Source organism: Protopterus annectens, chromosome 4.part0 (assembly GCF_019279795.1).
Source record: "Protopterus annectens isolate FY-2018-M chromosome 4.part0, PAN1.0, whole genome shotgun sequence".
In the NCBI taxonomy this organism is placed as follows: Eukaryota; Metazoa; Chordata; order Ceratodontiformes; family Protopteridae; genus Protopterus; species Protopterus annectens.
The window spans coordinates 60,142,701-60,167,608 of NC_056733.1; the positions used below are offsets into that span (position 1 = coordinate 60,142,701).

The following is a 24,908-nucleotide window of genomic DNA, read 5'->3' on the forward strand; positions in this document are numbered from 1 at the left end:
CAGCCTGAACCTCACTGAGAAGATCAGTCCCCAGATCTCCCTCAGACTCCTCCTGCAATCCACTGCAAATGCTCAGCACAAGAGCCTCCCTATCATGGTAAGGTTTCATCCTGTTAACATGGTACAGTTTGTGCCCCTGCCGTCTGCCTAGCAGTTCCACGATGTAGTTAACATCACTTACCTTTCTTACCACCTTGTAGGGTCCCTCCCAAGCTGCTTGCAGCTTGCTGTGTTTGACAGGAATGAGAACCATTACCTGCTGCCCCACAGTATACTCTCCAGCTCAAGCATTCCTGTTATACCACACCTTTTTCTGTTGTTGGGCTTCTGCCAGGTTCTCCTGGGCCATGGCCATGAGTTCCCTGAGCCTTGTTCTGAGGTTTAGGATGTATGCCACAACAGACTCCTTGTGAGACTTGCACTCACCTTCCCACTCATCTGTAATTAAATCTAAAGGTCCCCTCACCCTATGCCAATACAGCAACTCAAAGGGTGAAAAATTTGGATTCCTGGGGAACCTCTCTGTAAGCAAACAACATATGGGGCAAATATTTGTCCCACTCCCTCTTAAACTGATCTGCAAATGCCCATAGCATGGACTTGATTGTAGAGTTTAACCTCTCAACAAGACCATTTGTCTGGGGATGGTAGGGGTGGTCTTCATGTGCTTCACCGCACAGGGCTTCCACAGACCAACCAGCAGGTCTGACATGAAACTGGCACCTCTGTCAGTCACTATTTCTTTTGAGACACTTACCCTGCTGAAAATCTCTAACAAAGCGTTTGCCACCTTCTCTGCCTCAATGGAATACAAAGCCACTGCTTCAGGGCATCGTAACATAATTCACTACCACTAGGATATACTTTTTCCCTGTGGAACTTGGGGTACTCAGAGGACCCACAATATCCATAGCTACCCTCTGAAATGGCTCCTCAATCACAGGCAAAGTCATCAAAAGAGCTCTCACCTTGTCTCCTGCCTTGCCTACCTTTTGGCACTGCTCACAGGTCATGCAGTACCCTGTTACATCTCTGGAAATTCCAGGAAAATAGAAGTTCTGCATAATATGCCTCTTTGCACATTTTATGCCCATATGACTTTCAAAGGAAATATCATAGGCTATGGCTAGAAGCGCCAGACAGTAGGCTGTAGACACTACCAACTGCTGTACTCTCTCTTACCTTCTAGCCCTCCCTCAGAGGTCCACACTCTGTATAGTAACCGTTTGTCCCAGTATACAGATTACCCCTTTCCTTGAGAATCAGGTGCCACCCTAGCTACCTGCCTCAGGCCTTGCAATGTAGGGTCTGAGAGCTGAGCCTGTCTCAACTCATTCATTGCAACCCTTCCCAGCTCCCCTTGCACAGGAAATCAGGCATCCTCTGACAGTGGTGCCTCACTGTCAGCCTGGGTACTACTACTCACCTCTACTTTTGCAGTCACTCTGTCCAAGGGACCATCAATACCCACAAGCAGCTGTGGCTCACCTTCAGTCTCACTGCTACAGCGTAGCTCACTCCCTGAAGTAACCACCTCAGCAGTCTGGACTGCAAGTATGCAGTCTGTCTGGGTCTCCCCCAGGCTACCAGACTTGCCTCCTTGTCTCCAAGCCTGACTGCTTGTAACTGCAGAAGCACAGGGTACTGCACTATCAAAGTCATTCCCTATCTGGATATCTGCAGGTATATCCTCAAGCACGCCTACTTGCTGGCTTCCTTTTCCACCCTCCCAGTCAAGGTGAACCCTAGCCAAAGGTATTTGGAATGGGAGCCCTCCTAAAGCCCTGACTGAAGTAGACTGCCCAGGCAAGTAGTGCTCCTCTGTAACCATTGCAGGCTTTACAATCAGAGGCTGTCTCTCTCTTGGCAATGGCCTCTTTGCCATTCACTACAATAGGATATAGCCTCTGGTGGTAGTTTGGTACCCTTGTTGTCCCAAGACAACCTACTATTGGCATTTTGTCTTTCCCACTTACTGGCTCCCTCACCTTTAGTTCCCCACCTTGCCTCTGTGGACACCTGTATGCCACATGGCCCCAGTGGTTGCATTCATAACATTTAACCCTAGCTCCTGGGCGTGTACCTGGACTAGTGGCTTCCCTTGCTACTGGCAGATTCTGTTGTGGCAGTCTGTGCTGCCCACCATGGGTTCCTTTAGACCCACAAGCAGTACTGGGGGCCCCCTTCCTGTGCAGGACTGCCCTGCTTGCCAGGTATAGGTCTCCTTTCTTCCCCAACTCATCTGAAGTAGCACATTGTCTATCAGCCAACCAGATCCTCATGTCCTCAGGCAAAGTGCTAAAGGCTTGTTCCTTCACCAAAAGGTCTGCCAGCCCTTCAAAAGTGGTGACCTGACATCCACTCACCCACCTATGGAAATAAGTGCTCAATTCAGCAACATATTCACAAACACTTTCATCTGCCTTGCGTCTATGCTCACAAAACTTTTTCCTGTAGGTTTCAGGTGTTAGCTTAAACAGTTCTAAAATACATTTTTTTTTACAGCAGTATAATCAAAACATGCAACGTCAGACATTTTGAACAGAACAGTTACAGCTTTACCTTGGAGTAAGGGGATCAGGAACCGTACCCAGAGCCCTTGGTCAACTTCATACTGTTTACATACCCTCTCAAACATATGAATGAAACTATCAAAATTATCCCCCTCTTTAAACTGCAGAAGAAATTTACTGACCGTTTGTGCTTCTGGGGTCCACTTACTCCTTTTTCCCTTACCTCCATGACTCTGGCGAAGAGTCAGCATCTCCTTCTCATGCTGCCTCTGTTTCTCTTGTTTCTCAGCTTGCAGACATAACAGTTTCTCATTCTCCTCAGCCTGCAAACATCGCAGTCTGTCATTTGCTTCTAATTCCACACGCCTGGCCTCCAACTCAAGTCTCTTTAGCTCCAGCTGGATTTTTAAGTCCACTGCAGAAAGGTTGAGCTGTCCATTGTCTGAGGGAATTAATATCTCCACTGCCAGTTTGATTCTCCTCCTGGTTGCTGTTTTCTGATGCAGCTGTAACCAAGGCTGCAATCAGGTCTGCCTTAGTCAGGTGTCCATGCACCATTCCCCTAGGCTGGCACATCTCCACCAGATGGCTCCTTGTCCGCTTTCCATACTCCTCTGCTGACATGTTGCCTGCTCACACTGACTAAGCTAACAAAAGAAATAAAACAATTGTGATCTGAACTCTGAGTAGTCATTGCTTGGCTGTTTTAGAGTACAAAAACACCTTCAAAGCTCACTGTGCACAAGCTACAGGATTCACTCTACCCACACCACTACAAGCCAGTTAGTATTTGCCAACTAATTAATATGTGGTGTGGATATCCCACCGCTGCCAAACAATTAATATGTGAGGATATCCCAACCACTGCCACCAATTAATATGTGACGCCCGTGCCCTGGCCCAGCAATCAAGGAGCCTCAATCCTCACCACTAACACCAGAGAGGGCATCTCACATATGAGGAAAGGATAACAAATACACACAGTAAAGTGCAAGTTCCCTTAAGAGCACACAGAGATCACAGTCAGTCCTGGGCTTGTCTTTCCTTTGCTCCCCAATAAGACTCCCCAGTGGCACAGCTATAGGGTCCAGATCTCAGCCTAGCTGAGCAAGCTAAAATCTCCAGCACCCTCTCTGTCCAACCAGTGCTTTGTGTCCCTGCCTAAGTAGCTGATACACACACACACACACACACACACACACACACACACACTGAGATAAGTTTATACAACCACACAGACAGTCCTGGGGAAGGCTGGCACAGGTTCTCCAGCTGTACCCCTTTTACCCAGACTATACAGTAGTAATTACTGCCACCATCCAGCTAATAGTATCAACTACTCAAAGGCCCTTAAAAAGGGTGTCCAGTTATTACTGTGCAATATTATTATCCAGTTGGTAAGTGTGACTATAGTCAAGGCTTGTTTAAGTGGTTATGTACAGTTTTACCAAAGGCATACAAGTACTCTAAAGAGCTTAATTTATATCTACACAAACCAGCCACAGTTAAAAGGGTTTTAAAATATTTAATAATAAATAATTAAAACCACAAGACAATACTTTTTACTATACAGTGCTAGTCAAAAGTTCAGAGATCACACAGAAATACTAAAAATAAATCAATAGTACAGATGTTCATCGTGTTACCCTGCTGCAGTCATCACACTTGGGTTATCCTGTCGTCAGGCGGGCCCGCAGTCGGCCGGGTTTCCAAAGTCTTGGTCCGACGTCGGTTGCTGTCGCCTCATCCCTGACGTCAGTGCGCCAGGGGTACATATATTGCAATTGACGCCATTTTCTTCAGTCTTTCTTGCCGTGCGGTACCCAAAGCAGAAGCAGTTCGCAAGTGCCAGTCAGCCGACTCCTGAGATTTTCGAATTCGAATTTCAGACCGAAGTCTTCTATAAAGCTAAGTACCCCATTGGGGAAACTTTTCTTGCCTCTGACCGATGTCAGAAAAAGTTAACAATTGTATTTCTTGTGGAAAGCAAATACCTCATAAGGATTTTCATTCTTATTGCATACCTTGCCTAGGCCCTGATCACGACGTCACTTCTTGTCGTTTTTGTGCTAGATTTAATAAACGTACTATTAAAAGACGATTTGACTTTGCACAACACTTTTTTGGTAGAAAATTTAACTATAACATGCCGTCGGAGTTACCGACTACCGGCGTGCACAAAAAACGCAGGGACAAGGACCGACAGCCCAGGCTTAAGCCCAGTTCTGAGGCCTCGGTTGATCCGGTCTCCGGTTCTCCAGTTATCAGTGAGGCTCCGATGCAGCCTCTGACTACCGCAGTTCAGGAACCAGAGACTGCTACAGATATTTTGTTGGAATGTACTAGACCAACACAACCTTTTACTTCAGGCCCTACCGACGATTTACCTTCCAAGGAAGTCGGTACTTCTGAAATGCCATTGGTTTCTGAAGGTGTTTTCAGACCGACGACTCTTACAGTCAGAACGTTTTCCAAGTCGAAGACTCCTTCTAAATCGAAAAAGGCTTCACTTCAGTCTCCTGTTCAAGGCCCTATGCCTAAGAAACAGATGCTCAAAATGGCAGAAGATTTGATTTCTCTTATCAGGGGTTCACAGCCTCCTCCTGACAAAAGGCCTAGACAAGAGGAAGATTCTGCTTCCTCTGAACAGCTGTCTATTTCTTTGGATTCCTCTGAGGACCAAGACTATTCCTTCTCTCCTTATGAAGATTCTAATGCTGAGGAATCTATTCCCTCAGCTTTCCCTCCAGAAGATTACTCTTTTGGGGAAACTTTACACACTATGAGGGAACATTTTCACTGGGAAGGTCAGGATTACTCTGATTCCAAGAAAAGGCTGATAGAGTTTCTTTTACTCCCCCAACACAGACCTCTAGCCATCCCTCCTGTTTTGGACATTGTGGATGATGTCTATTTAGAATCCAGTTTCAACCCTGACTCTCTACCTCCTGCCCCGGCCAAGCCTGACAGATACTACAGAGTGCCTGATTCCCACAAATTCCTTTACAAAAGCCCAGTAGCTGACCCAGAGACTATCTCCAAGGGGGCTAAGGCTTCCATGGCTAAAAATCCAGTACCTTCTGAAAGGGATTCAAGAGCTCTAGACAGATGGGGGAAAAAGGTTTACACCTCAGCCACTTTAGCTATGAGAGCACTAAACTGTCAAGTTCATATGCTTAAGTATCAGCAATTTCTGATCTCTCAGTTAAAACAAAAGATAACCACCTTACCTCAACAATCTGAAATGAAAGAAGTACGGGATTTGTTGCACGTCACCGAGCAGGTGGGCAAACATACCTTACAATGTGGGTTTGATTCTTTAGAGGCCTCCTGCAGAGCAGTTGTCACTGGATCAGTTATACGTAGGCATGCCTGGTTAAAAGAACAAAGTCTGCCTGATCATGTTAAAGCAAAATTATTAGATGCTCCCTTACAGCAGGATGTTCTTTTTGGTGTTAAAGCAGAAGAAGTTTTAAAGAAAATGGAAGATAAGGTGAAATCAATGCAGACAGGCAAAGATTTTCTCCAAGTATAACCCCCTCACTTCAGCAGAAACTGGCCAACAAAAAATTGGTCCTTTCCAGCCACTGACAGGCCTCAGAGGGGGAAATACAGGCACCCAAGGGGCAGAGGACAACCACAAGCCTCACCAATGGGGCACTCCAACCCAGAAGGGAGGAGAAGACAGGTCTCAACCCACCAGAAGGCAAACTCAATGACTTGCACCTCAGCTGGCCAAACAAAGCTCTTTTGTCAGCCCCCTTGGTGGGAAAACTAGAACTATTTGCAGACAACTGGCACATGGTCACAAAGGACAAATGGGTCCTAGACATAATTTTACAAGGATACAGATTTCACTTTCACACCTTGCCAATAAAAAGAGGAATGCCAAACCTGCCACAAAATCAAAGGGCAGAGGCTCAAAAACAAATTACAGCTCTCATGGCCATGAGAGCCATTCAAAGGGTGCCAACTCAAGAGCAAGGCCAAGGTTTTTACTCAAGACTCTTCCTAGTACCCAGAAAAGAAAATGCTTGGAGACCAATTCTGGACCTTTCAACTCTAAACACGTACTTACAAGTTCCCAAATTCAAGATACTAACACTACAGCAGCTACTTCTCATGTTGGGCAAGGAAGCATGGCTGGTAATGTTGGACCTCAAGGAGGCATACCTGCATGTCCCTATCAGACAAAGTTGCAGAAGATACCTCCGTTTCATTGCAGGTTCAACCCATTATCAATTCTCTGCACTGCCCTTTGGCTTATCTACTGCACCCAGAGTATTCACAAAATGCCTGGCACCAGTAATTGCATACTGCAGACAAAGAGGAATTCAAATATATCCATATCTGGACGACTGCCTCATCCAAGCAGAAAGAAAAGACATTCTCTTACAACATCTGGCTTTTGTGAAGCATCTACTAAATTGTCTGGGGTACACAGTAAACGAAAGGAAGTCAAAACTAGTACCCTCACAAAAAATGACATTCCTTGGTGCCAGCTTGGACACAATGTCCCAGAAGGCTTATCTTACACCAGACAAGCAATTACAACTGACTCAGTATTTCAAGACAATGGCAACAAAGACCCAATTAACTGCAATAAAAATTCTGCAGGCTTTGGGCTTCATGGCATCTTGCATACTGATAATACCATTTCCAAAACTGCATATGAGGAAATTACAGTGGTACCTAAAAAGCGTATGGTCTCAACACAGCCACAGCTTGGACACAGTGATATCTCTCATTCCGTGCCTTCAACAGGAATTTCTATGGTGGGCACAGGCATGTCACCTCAACAAGGGTCAGCCTTTCATCTTGCCCCCACCCAGGCAAACTATCACAACAGATGCTTCAGACTATGCCTGGGGGGGCACACATGGCAGGGCAATGCATTCAAGGCTTATGGACTGCAGAACAAAGAAAACTGCACATAAACCAAAAAGAGATGCTAGCTGTACAGAAAGCTCTGACAGCCTTCCAGGATCTACTACAGCCAGGACAACTTGCAATAAAGACGGACAACACCACAGTAATGTGGTACATAAACAAACAAGGGGGCAACACATTCCTACCCTCTTTGCAGGCAAGCAATAATCTTATGGAACACAGCTCTGGCCTACCAAGTCCAGTTACAGGCCCAATTCCTGCCAGGACAGAAAAACACATTGGCAGACGACCTAAGTAGAAACATCCAAGATCCCCACGAGTGGAAGCTAGACCCACTAATATTTACAATGATAACTCAAAGATGAGGTCTACCAAATATAGATCTGTTTGCCAGTCCTCAAAACTACCAGCTGAAAAAATTCTGCACAAGGACATTCCACCATCAAGCTTGGAAAGTGGACGCTCTCTCCTTCAGTTGGAAAAACCTGACAGTATATGCCTTTCCTCCATTACCTCTTCTCACAAGGGTTCTTTTGAAGGTCAAAAAGGAGAAATCTCAAATGATCCTCATAGCCCCAGACTGGCCACGCCAGCACTGGTACCCGCTATTGAAGAATATGGCTCACAGCCCACCATGGATATTGCCTCAAATTCCTCATTTACTCACGCAGCAAGACAAGCAGATTCTACACAGCCAGATCAAAACCTTAAACCTGGCTGCATGGCAAATCAATTAAACATCCCACCAGCTCCTCTTTCACAAGCAGTACTGGATGTTATTCTAGAGGCCAGGAGGCCAAGCATTGGTAGAATTACTCGGACAAATGGAAAAGGTTTTGTGCTTGGAACCAAGCTAAAGGCCAAGACACAGCTCAGCCTCATAAGCCTCACATTCTGCAGTATTTAGCTGAGATGTTGCATAAAGGACTTTCCTTCTCCTCTATTAAAATCCATGCTTCAGCTATTTCAGCTCACTACAACACTAATCCACCTTTGTTTTCCAATCCTCTTCTAAGGCAGTTCCTCAGAGTGTCAGAAAACATTAGACCACCTAGAAGAGCCCCTACACCAACATGGGACCTCAACTTTGTTCTGGAAAAACTAACGCTACCTCCCTTTTAACCAGCTTTTTCTGCAGACCTTCAGTTCCTATCCTGGAAGACTGCCCTGCTCCTGGCAATAACTTCTGCTAGGAGAGTCTGAGAATTACAGGCACTTATGGCAGTGGAACCTTGCCTCATTTTCCATCAAGACAGAGTTTCTCTACAAACTAATCCTTCCTTCATACCTAAGGTGGTTTCCAGTGTAGCTTTAAATCAAACCATCCAGCTACCCACTTTCTTCCCCAATCCACAGAACAAAGGTGAGGGACTCCTGCATTCCTTGGACATTCACAGGCAACTTTGTTACTACTTGGATAAAACAAAGGCTTTCAGAAAAACTGACCAGCTTTTTGTTTCCTATGCTACAGCTTCCCAAGGGAGGGCCATTTCCAAGCAAACCATTTCTAAATGGATAGGCCATTGCATACAATTCTGCTATACCCATCATGGGAAGCCAGTTCCTCCTACCATTAGATCCCACTCTACCAGGGCAACAGCTACCTCTACTGCCTTTCTTGGGGGGGTTCCTACCAAGGAAATTTTAGAGCTGCAACTTGGAGTTCTGTACACACCTTCACCAAACACTATCACTTACCTCTCTATTCTAAGTCCAGGCCAGGCTTCGCCACTGCAGTTCTGCAGGGCCTCATTGCCTCCACTAACCCTCTATGATGCCTCCACCCTACCTTAGCTTTGGGACCCAACCCAAGTGTGATGACTGCAGCAGGGTAACACGATGAACATAGTACAGTTTTGTGCCTACCATAAATGTAGATGTTCGAGTGTTCACCCTGCTGCAGTCCAGGTTACCCTCCCTCCAACCCCTCTGATCTACTGGCTAAATCTTTGCTATGCCTTTCTGATGTATTTGCTTATAGCTGAAAGGATTTTGTGTTTGTACAGTGTTCCCACCTTTTGGTATTAATTTGGATCACCTTTTTGGGGGCACCTGACATCTGGGGCAAGAAAAACTGAAGAAAATGGCGTCGGTTGCAATATATGTACCCCTGGCACACTGACATCAGGGATGAGGTGACAGCAACCGACGTCGGACCAAGCCTTTGGAAATCCGGCCGACTGCGGGACCGCCTGACGACAGGATAACCCAAGTTTGATGACTGCAGCAGGGTGAACACTTGAACATCTACATTTATGGTAGGTTCAAAACTGTACTTTCTGACATCACAGAAAAACACTTAAGTCTAAACTTTCTAATTCCTTGCTATTGCTATAAGAAACACACTTCTAAAATAACTTACTTACACAGAGCAACAGGCAGAGTGCTGTGAGTTGGATAGTCAGACAAAAATGCTTAATAATCTCTGGTTCTCACTGTTTAAATTGCTATTGCAGTTCTGATATACATTACATCATCTTTTACACTTTCCTGGCATTCCCAGGCTGACAAACTGCATTTACATTCTTTTATGCTTAGAGCAATAAAGGACATTCCACATGTAAATTCTGGTCATTAACTTTAAAACAATAGGCAGGAAGCCTTCATCTAGCCGGACTGGAGCCTACTTGTAAAACATCAAAGGCAATGATGAAATAATTTTAATTTCAAAGGACTAACAAGAAATCCTTGAGTTAGCTTCTTTACAGCAGATGGCAATGTTGCTACATTGTTTTAAGTTCAACATTCATATTTACAAATGATTATCTGCACAATTCTATCTGGCTAGGCTGGCAGCCTTCACCCTTCTCTACCAGTCTTCACAGTGGTCTTGATAATTCTTCAGTTATGTCACACCGCCTATGCAAGACCTTTTTGAAGGGAGTATTACATGTTAAATCTCTGGTCAAGCCTCCCTTAGAACCCTGGGACTTGATTCTAGTGCTTCAGTCTCTCACAGGTTCTCCCTTCGAGCCCTTTGATTCATGTGATTTTAAATTTTTGTCATGGAAAACCATACTTCTAGTAGCACTCACCTCAGCGAGAAGAGTATCTGAGCTGCAGCCCTTCAGTGTCAGGAGTCCTTACTTGATCTTCCACACGGATAGGGTGTCCCTTCATACTGACCCTTCTTTCTTGCCCAAGATAATTTCTGTTTTTTTCCATTAATCAGTCTATTGACCTGCCGGTTTTCTTCCCAAGGCATTCTAATAGAGGGGAGTACCTTTTGCACACCCTTCATGTGCACCGGCAGCTTCATTGTTATTTGGACAGGACTAAATCTTTCAGGAAAACAGACCAATTGTTTGTGGCCTTTGCAGGACCCAGATTGGGTAAACCTGTTTCCAAAGTGACTTTATCCTCTTGGCTTAGAAACGTCATTACCTTTATCTACCAACAGAATAAGCTATCCTTACCTTCCAGAATAAAGGCTCATTCTACCAGATCTATGGCTACTTCTGTAGTTTTCATTCCAGAGCCTCTGTGGATGATGTATGCGCATTAGCCACTTGGGCAAGTCCTCATACCTTTATATCTCATTACAAATTGGATTTGGCCTCCAGGGGATGAGCATCTTTTGGTTCTATGGTGCTCAGGAATATCCTTCCTTAGGGCCACCCAGGACTCAAGTAGCTGGGGAGTCGGTCCTGTCTGTCATGAATAAACAAAGAATCTGAAGTAGGAAGACTTCATTTGTCTGCAACCTGTGGGATCCGGATCCGGCATCGGATCCGAGCCGGCAATTCATAAGCTTTAGGATCCGAGCTCCTAGCTCCTCCCTTTACCCATAATCCCCTGCTAAGCCCTGACTGACCTCAGATTTCGTTTGCCGCGTTCAGTAGCTGACGGGATTTTTCGAGCTCCTTAGCAAAAAGAGTTGGTGAAATATTTTTTACTATATTTCATTTTTATATTTTAGCACAAATTAGTGTGTGTTTGTTTAGGCTTTCCTCCCTTCCTTTAGTTAACTTTTCTCGGGTTTTCGTTAGTGTGTGTTAGTTGTGTGTGTGTTTTTTTGTTAGGGCCTGTTAGGGTGTAGTCATGTCTGAAGACCCCAAGGCTATATTTTCTAAATGTACCGAGTGTGGCCACAAGCTTTCCCCGGCTGATGGCCACACTCAGTGCGTTAAATGCCTGGGGGTTGAACACCTTTCATCTGGTTGTACCACTTGTGCAGGGTTCAACCCCCGAGCTTTAAGGGAGCGGAGGTTGAAGTTAGTTCTGGCGGGACTTTTCCCTCCTGAATCGGCTTCGGCCTCGGCCCCTGCTATCCAGAAGCCACCAGTGGCTACTTCGGTCTCCCTTCCTCTGGCAGGGACTCAATCTCCCGCTAAGAAACCGGAGGATAGGGAGACCAGGAGGGAAAAGGAGAGGCACAGGGAGGGGCACCATAAGCGGCGGGCCGAGGCCTCTGTCTCGGCCCCCCCCGCCTAAGCGTGCCTCCCCTCTGGCTTCTAAATCTCCTCCTCCTCGGTTCCGATCCCCTCGGTTCTCTCCCGGACCCGAGGAGGTGGAGACTAGACCCTCATCGAGGACATTGAGGCGGCACTCTAGATCCGCCTCGGTGGCCTTGTCGAGGTTGACCTTTTCTATGTCGGACGCTGATATGGACCGGATGATGAGGCGATTCATTCAGGCCCAGATGCAGATGGGAGTGCTCCTGGCCCCCCCCCATCCGGGAGGGGCCTCGACCCCTTTTTTCGCCCCCATAGCTCCTTCTCTGACCCGACTCCCGGGCTCGGAGCTTTCGGAGCCGGGCAGCATTGGACCCGGGGGTGGGTCGGATCCGACTGGTCGGCGCACCTCGGATCCGATCCCTCCCTTGAGTGCTTCAGGTACTTCGGACCCGACCTCTCGGAGCCGTGGGCCTAGCCTCGGATCCGAGGGAGCCGGTGTCTCTTCGACTCCGTCTAGGCCGGAGCGCACGGTCTCGGATCCGACGGTCTCGGCTCTGGTTCTGATCCATTCGTCGGATCCGAGTGGGAGTCGGCTCTCGGGTCTTAGAGAAGTCATCTCCCCCTCGGCCTTCGACGTTGTGGAGAGGGTTCTGTCGAGGACATCCGGACCCCCGGTCCCTGTCTCGGCTCCATCCCGCACTCCCTCGCAGCTGGGCCAGGCTCCCATCAGCCGGTCTCAGGGACAGCCCTCCTCGATGTCCCAAGTGGTTCCTTTGGAACAACTGGTTGCTGGCGAGGACTCCTCGGACAGTCCCCCTGAGGAAGTGCCTCGTAAGCATAAGTGTAAGAGGAGGCACGTGGACTCCCCCGAGTCTATTACTGAAGACACGGACTTGGAGGAAGGGGAGGGCTCCCCAAGATCACCCCCAGAAGATTGATAGTTGATGTGTTGTGTATATATAACAACTCATCTTTATATGTTATATATATGATTCTATTTATGTTAAAAATTCATCACATCAATATTGTTTCTAGTGTCTAAATGGTGGAGAATGTACATAATAACATCAAATAATAAGATGTTTGTAGTAACTTGTTAGTAGTTTTTAATATGCTCTAACTATTGAATTTAACATTATTATTTAATCCATTTTATGGATTAATGTTACTTTATGTATTTAAGTATACTAACAATATATGTAGAAAATTGTTACATTGGTATAATTTTTTACAATACAATGTAATAGTGAAGTGCAATATTATACATATATATTTATATTCTATATATCATATGCATACATTATATATCTTATTTATGCACATACAAGATAGTAGTTAACATATAAGCAAAAATACAGATATTGTATAATAGAATATATACACATATATTTTTAAGATATTGTATAGTATATTAAGTTAAATTGTTGTATATATTTAATTCAGTTTTAGTATAATTATTAATTTTTTAACTTATTGTGTATACATACAACTTATATTGAACATTGGGTTTAATATACACTTATATGGTTAGTACATTTGATTCCATCTTATGAAATGTATTATTTCCCTTTTAAGAACTTATTATTGAAAGTTAATTACTTCAATTAAGTAATTATTCAATGACTTAAATCATATATAAACCTTGTGTTGAGATAACAGTATGTATTCTGAAGAAGTTCGTATGGACGAAACCTAGGTCAATAAAGCGGTTTTAAAGAAGGAACGTGTGGTGGCTTCCTGTTCGTATTGGTTTTTGTGCTATAAGCATTTTATTGGTATTGCTTTACATCTCCTTATTGGCATCGGCTGCATCTTACTTTTCAAATCACCCCCAGAAGATGTCTCCTTTGGAGACATTATGGAAATGTTAAGGATCATGGGGGGGTGGTCTGCCCCCAAGGCCTCCTCGGACGAGTCTGTGTTCTTGGAGGCATTTGAGGCGGGCCCGTCTACCTCTTGGGTGTCCCCTTCTGCCGACCCTCTGGTGGACCTTATTGCCACCAGAGCGTGGAAGGACCCGGACACAAACGTCCGGACCGGATTCTCAGTCCCCCATCGGACCGTACACATTGGAGTAAGGGACCCCCAGTAGATGCCATGCTGATGGCTGCAGCCACTAAGAGGGAATTGGCTCAAGAGAGTCCCTCTATGCATCCTTCAAGCAAGGAATCCCGCTCGATGGATCGCATTGGGAAGCGAGTCTTTAGTTCAGCAACCTTCTCCCTGAGGGCGCTGAACTACATGGCACACGTGATCAGGATGCAGCGAGACCTGATTAAGGAATACGCTGCATCTCCCCCAGAGTCCATTTCGGCGGAGGACAAACAAGTGTACTCCACCCCTATGGCCACTCTCAGAGCGGTGTATAATACTTCTATGCGCCTCTTATCTCACGCAACAGAGGGAGCCGCTAGAGCTAGCGGATCGGGCCTTGTTATGAGACGCCAGGCCTGGCTCCGCCACTGTGACTTCGCGGAGCCCTTCAAAGTGACCTTCGCGAATGCCCCCTTCGATGGTTCTGCCCTTTTCGGCAAAACGGTTCACGAAACGCTTGTCCAGAGCGAAAAGGACAGGAAGACGCTGTCTGCCGTTGGAGTCTGCTTCTCAGCTCCCCAGAGGTCCTTCTCGAAGAACCAAAAGGGACAGAAGAAGATGTGGTTCCGAAAATCGCAGCAATCCCAACCTGCTCCAGACAACCAGTCCTTCCGTGGCAGAGGAGGACAGGGAGGTCGCCGACCTAGAGGCAGAGGGGCTCCTAGGAACTTTGGGTCCAGAGAACCCTTCTCTGACAGACCCACACAGCAACTCTGATGGGTTACCCGGCTGCTCCTCTCTGGAGGCAGTCGGGGGGGCATTTTTCGAGGCACCTGACATCATGGGAGTCAATCACGTCAGACCGTTGGGTGCTTCGAGTGATATCCAGAGGCTATTCAATCCCCCTTCACAGTATTCCCAGGTCCAAAAACCTCCCCGATGTACCACCCGATCAACGGGAGGTAGCAACTGTGGAAATCGCACAGCTGCTAACAAAAAGAGCCATCCAACGCGTCCCCCTAGATCAGACCGGATCAGGGTTTTACTCCAGGTTCTTCTTGGTGCCAAAAAAGACGGGGGACTTAAGACCGATCCTAGACCTGTCACAACTGAACCTGTCTGTAACCAAGCAAATATTCCGGATGGTCACATTACAATCTATCCTCCCCCTTTTGCGGGAGAACGATTGGATGTGCTCTATAGACCTCAAGGACGCGTACTACCACATTCTAATGGACAGACGGTCCAGGAGGTTCCTTCGCTTCCGGCTGGGAGCCAGTCACTACCAGTTCAGGGTCCTTCCCTTTAGTCTCACCTCTGCCCCCAGGGTGTTTACCAAGGTACTTGCAGTGGTAGCGGCCCACCTGAGACTCCAGGGAATTCAGGTGTTTCCATACCTGGACGACTGGCTCCTTACAGCGTCATCAAGGCATCTACTCTGCTCAGACAGGGACTATTTCCTTCACATAGCCCCTCGGCTGGGCATCACCATAAACCGAGAAAAATCTTCCCTGGCCCCCACACAGCTTATAGATTTTATAGGAGGAAGATTGGACACAAGAAACATGTGGGCATTCCTCACTCCAGATCGACTGTCCAACCTGAGGTGTCATATCACGGCCATCTTAGAACCTGCTCCGATGGCAGCTATGGTCCTGAGGGCCCTAGGTTCAATGGCGGCAGCCATCCCACTCCTCCTTCATGCTCAGCTACACATGCGGATCCTTCAATGGACCCTCCAGGTCCAATGGTCTCCGCTTTACCTTCGTCTCAACAGCCCGATAGCCATCAGCAGAGCATGCAAGAGCTCCCTGTTATGGTGGCTCCAGTCGACGGACCTCCTAACAGGGAGACCCTTCAGTACTGCATTCCCCCTAGCCACAGTGACCACGGACGCTTCTCGCCTCGGGTGGGGGGGGCATTCAGCGGGCAGGATTGTCCAAGGCACGTGGAACAGTTCAGAGACCTCCCTGCATATAAATGTTCTGGAGATGAGGGCAGTGCTATTAGCGTTGCAAGCACTACACAGCCTTCTTCCTTTAGGAACTATTGCTATCCAGACAGACAACATGTCGGTAGTCTGGTACATCAACAAATGGGGGGGAACCAGGTCCTACCCCCTTTGTCGAGAGGCCATGAGAGTATGGGAATGGGCAATCTCCACCAACCGCTTTCTTGTGGCAACGCACATTCCTGGAAGGTCCAACATTCTAGCAGACAAGCTCAGTCACACCATTCTTTCCCCTCATGAATGGTCTCTCAATGCTCTAGTAGCAAAGCAGATTTTTGCCACCTGGGGGCAACCCTGTTGCGATCTTTTTGCTTCTCCCTCAAACGCCAAATGCGACAATTTCTTCGCTCTACTTCCCCCATTCGGGGAATCCCAGAGAGACGCCCTGGTGCATGCTTGGCCTCCCGGTCTCCTATACGCTTATCCTCCTCTTCCTCTAATGCAAAAACTATTACAGAAAGACAGCAGTTTGGGGAGCAGAATGATTCTCATTGCCCCATTCTGGCCTCGTCAACCATGGTTCCCTTATGTATGGTCTCACAGAGTGAATCCGCCCTGGATTCTAGATCCAATTCCGGATCACATTTCCATCCTCAGGGGCTTCCAATCCCGAACCTTCACACTCTGAAATTGACAGCTTGGCTGCTCCAGTTCCATCCCTAATAAGGACTCCCGGTATCTCTTCACCAGTGAAAGCCATCATAGTGGCTGCTCATAAACCTTCTACTAGGAAGGTTTATCGAAGCAAATGGAAGCGGTTCTCTATTTGGGCGGAACATAAAAATCTTGATCTTTTTTCTGCGCCACTCTCTGCGGTACTAGACTTTCTGACAGACCTTTTCCAACAAGGAGCAAGCTCTTCGATGGTAAAGGTACAGATGGCAGCCATTTCTCATTACCATGTGGGTCATGACTCGACACCTCTCATGGCTGCCAAAATTTGCAAAACCTTTCTTAAGGGTGCCTTCCTCTTAAGACCTCCTGTTAAGGAAGCTGTACCACCTTGGGACTTGTCTCTAGTGCTGCAGGCCCTTACCGCTCCTCCTTTTGAACCTGCAGCCTCTGTGGACTTGAAGTATCTTTCCTGGAAAACTGCTTTCTTAGTAGCCATTACGTCAGCTAGAAGAGTTTCAGAACTCCAAGCTCTGTGCGTCAAACCACCTTATCTCTCCTTTTTTCCTGATAGAGTTTTCCTCAGGACCAATCCTTCCTTTCTACCAAAGATTGCTTCCGAATCCAATATTAACCAATCTATTAATTTGCCAGTTTTCTTTCCCAAATATAAAAACAAAGGAGAATATAAATTGCATTCCTTAGATGTTCATAGACAACTGCATTTCTACATTCACAGAACATCTGGTCATAGACAATCCGATGAACTGTTCATCTCCTTTGCAAAATTCGCACTGGGTAAGGCAGTCTCTAAGGTCACCTTGTCGAGATGGATTTCTAATTGGATCTTGCAGGCTTATGACACCTCAGGAAGGCCAGCTCCTCAGAGAATTACAGCACATTCTACAAGAGCAGTATGTACTTCTGCTGCCTTTAAATCTAGAGTACCATTAGATGATATCTGTGCAGCAGCCACTTGGACCTCATCTCATACTTTTATTTCACATTACAAAGTGGATGTTGTTTCCAGAGGGAGAGCATCCTTTGGCTCTGCGGTGCTCTGGAACATCCTTCCATGATGGCCACTCAAGATTCAGGTAGCTGGGGACTCTGTCCCACAGGTTGCAGACAAATGAAGTCTTCCTACTTCAGATTAAGAAGTTATGTACTCACCATAACGTTCCATCTGAGTAGGCGACTTCATTTGGATGCAACCATCCCCCCCTCCATCCCCCTGACCTTTCATGACGCTATTAGTCCTGGTTTCCCAGGATTCTGTTATACTGGTATTCACAGGGCAAACTCAATCTGAGGTCAGTCAGGGCTTAGCAGGGGATTATGGATAAAGGGAGGAGCTAGGAGCTCAGATCCTAAAGCTTATGAATTGCCGGCTCGGATCCGATGTCGGATCCGGATCCCACAGGTTGCATCCAAATGAAGTCACCTACTCAGATGGAACGTTATGGTGAGTACATAATTTCTTATTTACAACATCAGATAAAGAAGTTATGTCTTCCATAATGTTCCATCTGTGTTGCAGATCTTTGTTCAGTCATTACTTCCTGCCCTCCTTCCCCCTTCCTGGACTCCTGGTGGACTTTAGGAACTCCTGGTTAGGGTATTTGCTCAGACAGAGCCTCCTACTATTTTTTTCCATTACTACATCTTTTATCTAGGGCAGGCAAACTCGATCTGGAGTAACTAGGAGAGGGGCATTGTGGGTAGGTTCTTAGCTGAGAGTTTTTGGTTTGGGCGAGCTGGGAAACGGCCGTATCAGTTCCGAGGACGGAACTGAGGTCCTATCTGTAATGAATGAGCAAAGATCTACAACACAGATGGAACGTTATGGTAAGACGCAACTTCTTTTTTTGGAATTGTGGCCATAAAGTTCAACCTTGGTCTCATCAGACCATAACACATTTTCTCACATGCTTTTGAGAGACTTGATGTATTGTTCTGCAAATTTTAGCCTGAATGTTTTTCTGTGTAAGAAAAGGCTTCTGTCTTGCAACCCTACCCCGTAGTCCAGACATATGGGGAATATGGGAGTAGTACACAACCAGTACTTGCCAGAAATTCCTGCAGCTCCTTCAGTGTTGCTGTAGGTCTCTTGGCAGCCTCCTTGACCACTTTCCATCTTGTCTTTTCATAAGTTTTGGAGCGACATCCAGTTCTTTGCAACATCACTGTTGTCCCATATTTTCTCCACTTTCTGGGAACTGTCTTCACTGTGTTCCACGGTATGTCCAATGCTGTGGAAAATGTTTTGTACCCTTCTCCAGACTGATACCTTTCAACAATGAGGTCCCTTTGATGCTTTGTAAGCTCTCTGCAAACCATGGCTTTTGTTGTAGCAGGCAACTGAGTAAATGTCAGGAAAATCCTACTAGGACAGTTGAACTTTATTTGGGGTTAATCAGAGTCTCTTTAATTGATGGCAGGTGTGTACCAAAGAAGACTGAATGCTGTAATTAAATCAAAAGGTGCTTCAACAAAGTATTAGTTTAAGGGTGTGCACACTTATACAACCAGCGTATTGTACGTTTTTTATTTTTTATATTTTTTCCCCTAACAGATTTGTTTGTTTTTAAATTGAATTGTACAGGTTATAGGTCACATTAAAGGTAGGAAAAGTTTTGAAATTATTTATTGTGGTCTCATTTTTTTGTATTACAAAACCTGGCATTTTAACAAGGGTGTGTACACTTTTTATATCCACTGTATGTATATCATGTTCTAAGTGTCTGCAAGTTTTTTATGTGTGCCTATAATGTTTCTCAGTACTATTCTAATTTTTTTGTCACTGATGATATTGTTAAAAGGCAAGTCTGGTTCGAAGAATAGCCTTACATAGACAGTGTGGTCATAAAAATTACAAATCTTTCTATTTGGCTAGGGTTACATTTGGTCTTAAAGCTGATATGTTGTTTCATGAACTCACAAACAAAGGTAGTTCTAAAATGATTTTGCAGTTTTATTTTGTGACCACTAATTCTTCTATTCCTTCAGGACATGGGAAAAATGTTTACTTTCTGTGATTATCAAGCTTTTGTCCTAGCATTCTTCCTTTAATAGGTTCATATGTAGTTACTGGGTATACAGTCTAGAAGACCATTGAAGCGGCAAGCCCAGTTTTTCAGCTACCCAGAGCACTCCTGGTTAAGTTACTTGCTCAAAGTAACACAGAAGGTAAATGGAGAACAATTAAATTAATCCCCAGACTACATGAAGAAGCTTGTTAAGAGCTAATTGCCTTAATTTGCTGTGCTTAACTGCCTGGCATAATTGTTTTTCCATTTTATAATCCGTTGATAATCCTTTTGTTCTCCCATACATAATGGCAGGATTGAACCTTGATGCCCGAAGCTGTAAGGCAAAGATAATACAATGAGCAAACCGAGGGTCATCCTTCACCTGGTGGTTGAGAGGGGGAGCTTAAGAACCAGAAATGTTGTCTTTTTGTTCTAGTCCATCTTGATCAGATGAAGAGAAGGGGATCCCTCCTGGAAAGGAAGCTGCACATCATCTAATTGTAGCTTCATTTAGTCTTTCTGGTCCTGACAGTGCTTCTTTGCAGCCACTGCTCATTTGAGCAGACAAAGCAATCCATTATGTTCTTTCTAAACAAGCAAGGGGGGCTTGCAGTTGTACCGTTTTGCATGGATGTAACACGTGGCAGTCAGCTATGGACAAGAAGCATCACTGTCTTAGAATTTTATATCCCAGAGGAAACAAATGAACTGATAATCTGAGTCCCCTGGAGTGGTGAAGGATGTGTCAGTTCAGGTCCTCAGGAATTGGGTTGCTCCATAGTGCATCTTGTTTTCCACTCATAAGAATGTGGTCCTGTCTGTTTTTTTCAGTGCTAAATAGCATGTGAAGATAACAATGGATGCATTCTCTGTAAAGTGGCACAGGAGAATTCTTTATACCCTCGTACCATTCTCACTAATTCCACTCCTCACTGCACAGTTTATGAATGTAAGACAAGAGACGGTTCTCATCTCCACATGATTGCTAAGGAGTGTGTGGTTTCAGGCTCACCAGTGTCTTCTAGTACAGGAATAATTTCTGGTCCTAACCATGGATGTCCTGCATATTTAGAGCAAGAACTGCACCACAGAGCCTTGTTTCTCATGTAGAGCCTCAGATCTCACCAGATCTGGCAAGTGTTTCAGAAGTGATTGAGGTCTGGCAGAAGGACTATCAGTAAGTGGAAACAACTCTCCATTTGGACAGAACGGTGCTCTGTGGCTCCTTCAGTCAGCTTGCAGAGTGCATGACCTATTCCCAGCACTTGTAAGACTTGGCTTCAAGTATTCAAAAGGCATAGTAGACTGTAGACAGTAGTTCAATTTGTAAAAGTCTTGTATTGCTCTAAATGTTGCATTAACCTATTGACCCAGGTAGTGGATGAAAAAGATCTTGTACCAGTCCATTAACCTGATTAACCAACAAAAATAGTTAACTAAAATAAATGGTACATGTATCCGCTCTTTTTTTGCCTATCATGTCATGACCTTCTTGAGGGCAGGATTGTGGCCCATCATTGGCTGATCAAGCAGCATTATAAAAGTGTGCAGCATCTCTTCCTTCTCTGAGGAACCTGTTCCTGCATAAGGCCTGTACTTTTACTGTCAGTCTTTCTCATCCCCATTTAAACCTGCTTGTTCAGTGGTGTTGAACTCAGTTTTATGGAAAGTGTTTTTTGGTGGCCATCACTTCTGCTTGCAGGGACTTGGTGGTGCAGGCTTCATGTCTAGGGAATGGGACAAGTTATCCCTTAGAAATAACTCACATTATCTCTTGAATGTGGTTTCTGAACTGGTCCTGAACTAGTCCATTCATCTTCTGTTTTCTTTACCAGAGCAGAAACTATGGCAGGGAGAGATTATCATAACCTCAGTATGCACTGCCTACTTTGTTTAACCTAAAGTGGGTAGGTGTTTTTTTTAGAAAGAACAGCTGTTCTTCTCATTTGCTTTGGAAAGGGAAGGTGTTGCATTTAACAAATGCTTTTGAAAATGAATTGGCAACTTGCATCATCTTTTGCCATCCCATCAGAGTGCTGCCTACCTTATGGAAAAAGCTGTAGTCAGAAGCCACCCCTGTGAAAGTGTGCGCTTCCGCTACTTACTGTAAGAATATCACTGTTATAGGCACCATGTACTTTGCTTCCTTTGGAATTTCTGCCATTTGTGATATGGTGCAGTCTCCATCTCCTTCCACCCTAGTAGTTTACTGATTAAAAATCATCCCAGTCGTACAACCCTTCAAGGAGTATTTCAGAGTTTGGTGTAATAGACACGTTTTTATTGTGTTAGTTGATCTATATGGAAACCCTTATTGATGACCATAAATGCCATCTCAACTTTCATATGTGCTTACATGGCCCCTGCATACAGCCTCAGCTCTTGGAATCCCTGTAACTCGGGCATTTTCATGATCGGTGCTGTAAGATTTGTTTCAAATTGGAGACCTGATAGACTGATTTGACAAATATGATCAAATTTAGAAGAGTTCAAGTTGTTTAAGCCCATATCTCCAAATTTCAGAGTTACTCAAATGGTGCATATTCTAGTCTTGGAAGGGTGACATGGTCTAAAAAGTTATTTTTTTCCTTATACAGCTAAACTGTAAATGAATCGTTGGGGACAGTCTTATACTTACCGTACAATAGAAGCAGCATCATAAGGCATTTGTTTAAATTCTGCTTTGGGAGGGATCATGACTTAAGAAATCCAGAGCACGTTGTTACCTCTTCTTCTACCACAACATTTTGTTTATTCTCTGATGATTAAAAAACTTTCCCCTTGTAATGTTTAATGGTAGTTGCTCCCTTATCATTCCTTTTCTTTTACTAGTTTATTTTTATGTTCTCACTCCTGTTTGTTTCCACAACAAGGGATGTAATGTTGGGAATCACTGTTAAATGTAGTTCTCTAAACAATTATGGATTCTCTCATCTTGTCATGAGACAGGACTTGATGAACTGTGTTAAAACAATAAGGACTGATATCTAGTTTTCAGGGGAGACATTTGACACAAAAGGAGCAGAAAAGTTGAAACTGTTTTAAAATATATCAAATGTTCTCTGAAATTTGGAGGTGTAATTAAAAATATACATATGGAGAGGTTTTGCAAGTGTATCTGTGTGTGTGTGTGTGTGTGTGTGTGTGTGTGTGTGTGTAATATATATATATATATATATATATGTATGTATGTGTACATATATGCGTGTGTGTGCATATATATATATATATATATATATATATATATATATATGTATTTATTTATTTTAATTAATTTATTTATTTACATTTGTTTACCGGGAAATTCCGACTGGACGCATGTCCTTTTTCAGTGGATGCCTGGGGAGAAAAGCTCCACATCATGTACATTTATTTATTATTTATTTATTTTACATTTGTTAACCGGGAGAGTCCGACTGGATACATGTCCATTTTCAGCGGAGGCCCGGGGAGAAAAGCTCCAAGTACATAACAGACATATGAACATTGTTAATGCAAAAAAAGGAAGATAGTTGAGTTCTAAATACAATATAAAGATATATCACATCTTGGGAAAAAAAAACACAGCAGCATATAAAAAAAAACATAGTTCAGTTACAAAGGCGAGGCGCCTTGTTAAAAAGCGGTTAAGGATAGTGAGGTAAGAGAAGGGTAAATGATAGTGGTTAATCAGGTTTGGAACAGGGACATTGCCAGAGAGTATTGAGATGGGGTTTAAGCTTTTTTTTGAATTGTAGGAGTGAGGGTTCTGAGGTGAGCATGGTCGGTAGGGAGTTCCACATTTTACCTACAAAGTTTGAGAATAGAGAATCCCCGGCAGAATTATTGGCTTTGGTAGTTTGAGCTAAGATCTTATTGGAGGAGCGTAAAGATTGCAGGTTAATATAGGGGTGAATGATGTTTTTCAGAGCTGGTGTTTTCTCTGGGTGATACAGTATCTGGTGAGCCGTTTTGAGTTGGTTGAAATGGAGCTGGCTGGAAAACTCTAACCACCCTAGTTGCTTCAAGTTAGTGCAGTGGTGCGTTCTAAAGGTGGAATTTGTGGCAAATCTAGCTATGTGATTGTAACAAGAAGCAAGTTTGTTAAGGGTTGTCTTGTTTAGGTTTGTAAAGAGGGGGGAGGCATAGAAAAGAGTTAATAGTAGGTTTGTGCTGGCAATTGTAATTTTAGCGTGAGGAGTGAGAAAGTGTTTTACTTTATATAGAGAGAGCCAAGCTTTTTATTGACGGTTTTGATGGTAAGATTGAAATGGGTGTCAAATTTAAGGGAGTTATCAATGGTAACACCTAATAGCTTTGTGTGAGCTTCTGGTGATATAGTGATTCCATTGGAAGATGTAATAGAGAAGGTGGGGGGAAGAGTCTTGTTAGTGGGTGAGAAAGTAAGTAGTTTTGTTTTGTTGGGGTTGAGAACTAGTTGTCGACTTGAGAACCATTTTTCTATTAGGTTGAAGGTGTCTTGGGTTGAAGCAGTGAGGTCTGCCAGGTTGGAGGCAGTGCTGATGATAGTCGAATCATCTGCATATTGAATGCATGTGGCATGGGGGGTGATTGTGGGCAGGTCATTAACAAAGATGGTGAAGAGAAGAGGGCCAAGAATAGATCCTTGGGGAACTCTACAAGTGTAACAGGTAGGCATGTAGATAATTTGTCCTGCCATAGAACAGCCTGTTGCCTATTGGACAGGTAGGATTGGAACCATTTCAGCGTGGAATTGCTGAGTGATAGTTTTTTTAATGTATGGAGGAGTTGAATGTGGTTCACCATATCAAAGGCCTTAGAGAGGTCTAAGAAAAGAGCAGATGATAGTTTATTATTGTTTCTGAAGTTATTGATGGTATTAGAAAAGGATAGTAGGGCTGATGTGGTACTGTGATTTGGCCTGAAGCCATGTTGGGAGTTAGCTAGAATTTTATTTTTGGTGAGGTGTTCCTTCAGTTGTTTGTGGACACACTTTTCCATAATTTTGGCCAGGGGTGAGAGTATAGCTATAGGTCTGTAGTTGGTTAGCTCTAGTGAGCTACCACCTTTATGGAGAGGAATAATGTGGGACATTTTCCATATGGAGGGGATGAAGGCTTCTGACAAGGTACGGTTTATGATTATGGAGACAGGATAGGAAATGGCCTCAGCTGCTTTTTGCAGAAACTCAGCTGGGAGAAGGTCAGCTGCTAGCTTAGTGGGTTTTAGTCTTTTAAGAAGAGATGTTATAAAGGATATGGGTACTGGATCGAAGGTAAATAGATGATCTGATGTAGTTGTAGTATTCTGCTGGCATGGGTAGTGGAGTGGGCTGGTTGTTTGTTTGAATTGTGTGGCCAGGGATTGTATAGTTTCTGTGAAGAAACTATTGAATGTGTTAGCAATGTTTACAGGGCACTGTTGTTTGCAAGTTGTTGGAGTGGGGGTGGTTGCCTTG

At 44.6% G+C, this 24,908-nt stretch overlaps 1 protein-coding gene across 1 annotated transcript in view; it reads left to right on the forward strand.

The window, feature by feature from the left end:
* Positions 1-24,908, forward strand: part of RPTOR (regulatory associated protein of MTOR complex 1) — a 5,042,670-nt gene that overhangs the window by 4,725,849 nt on the left and 291,913 nt on the right. The window lies entirely within an intron of this gene.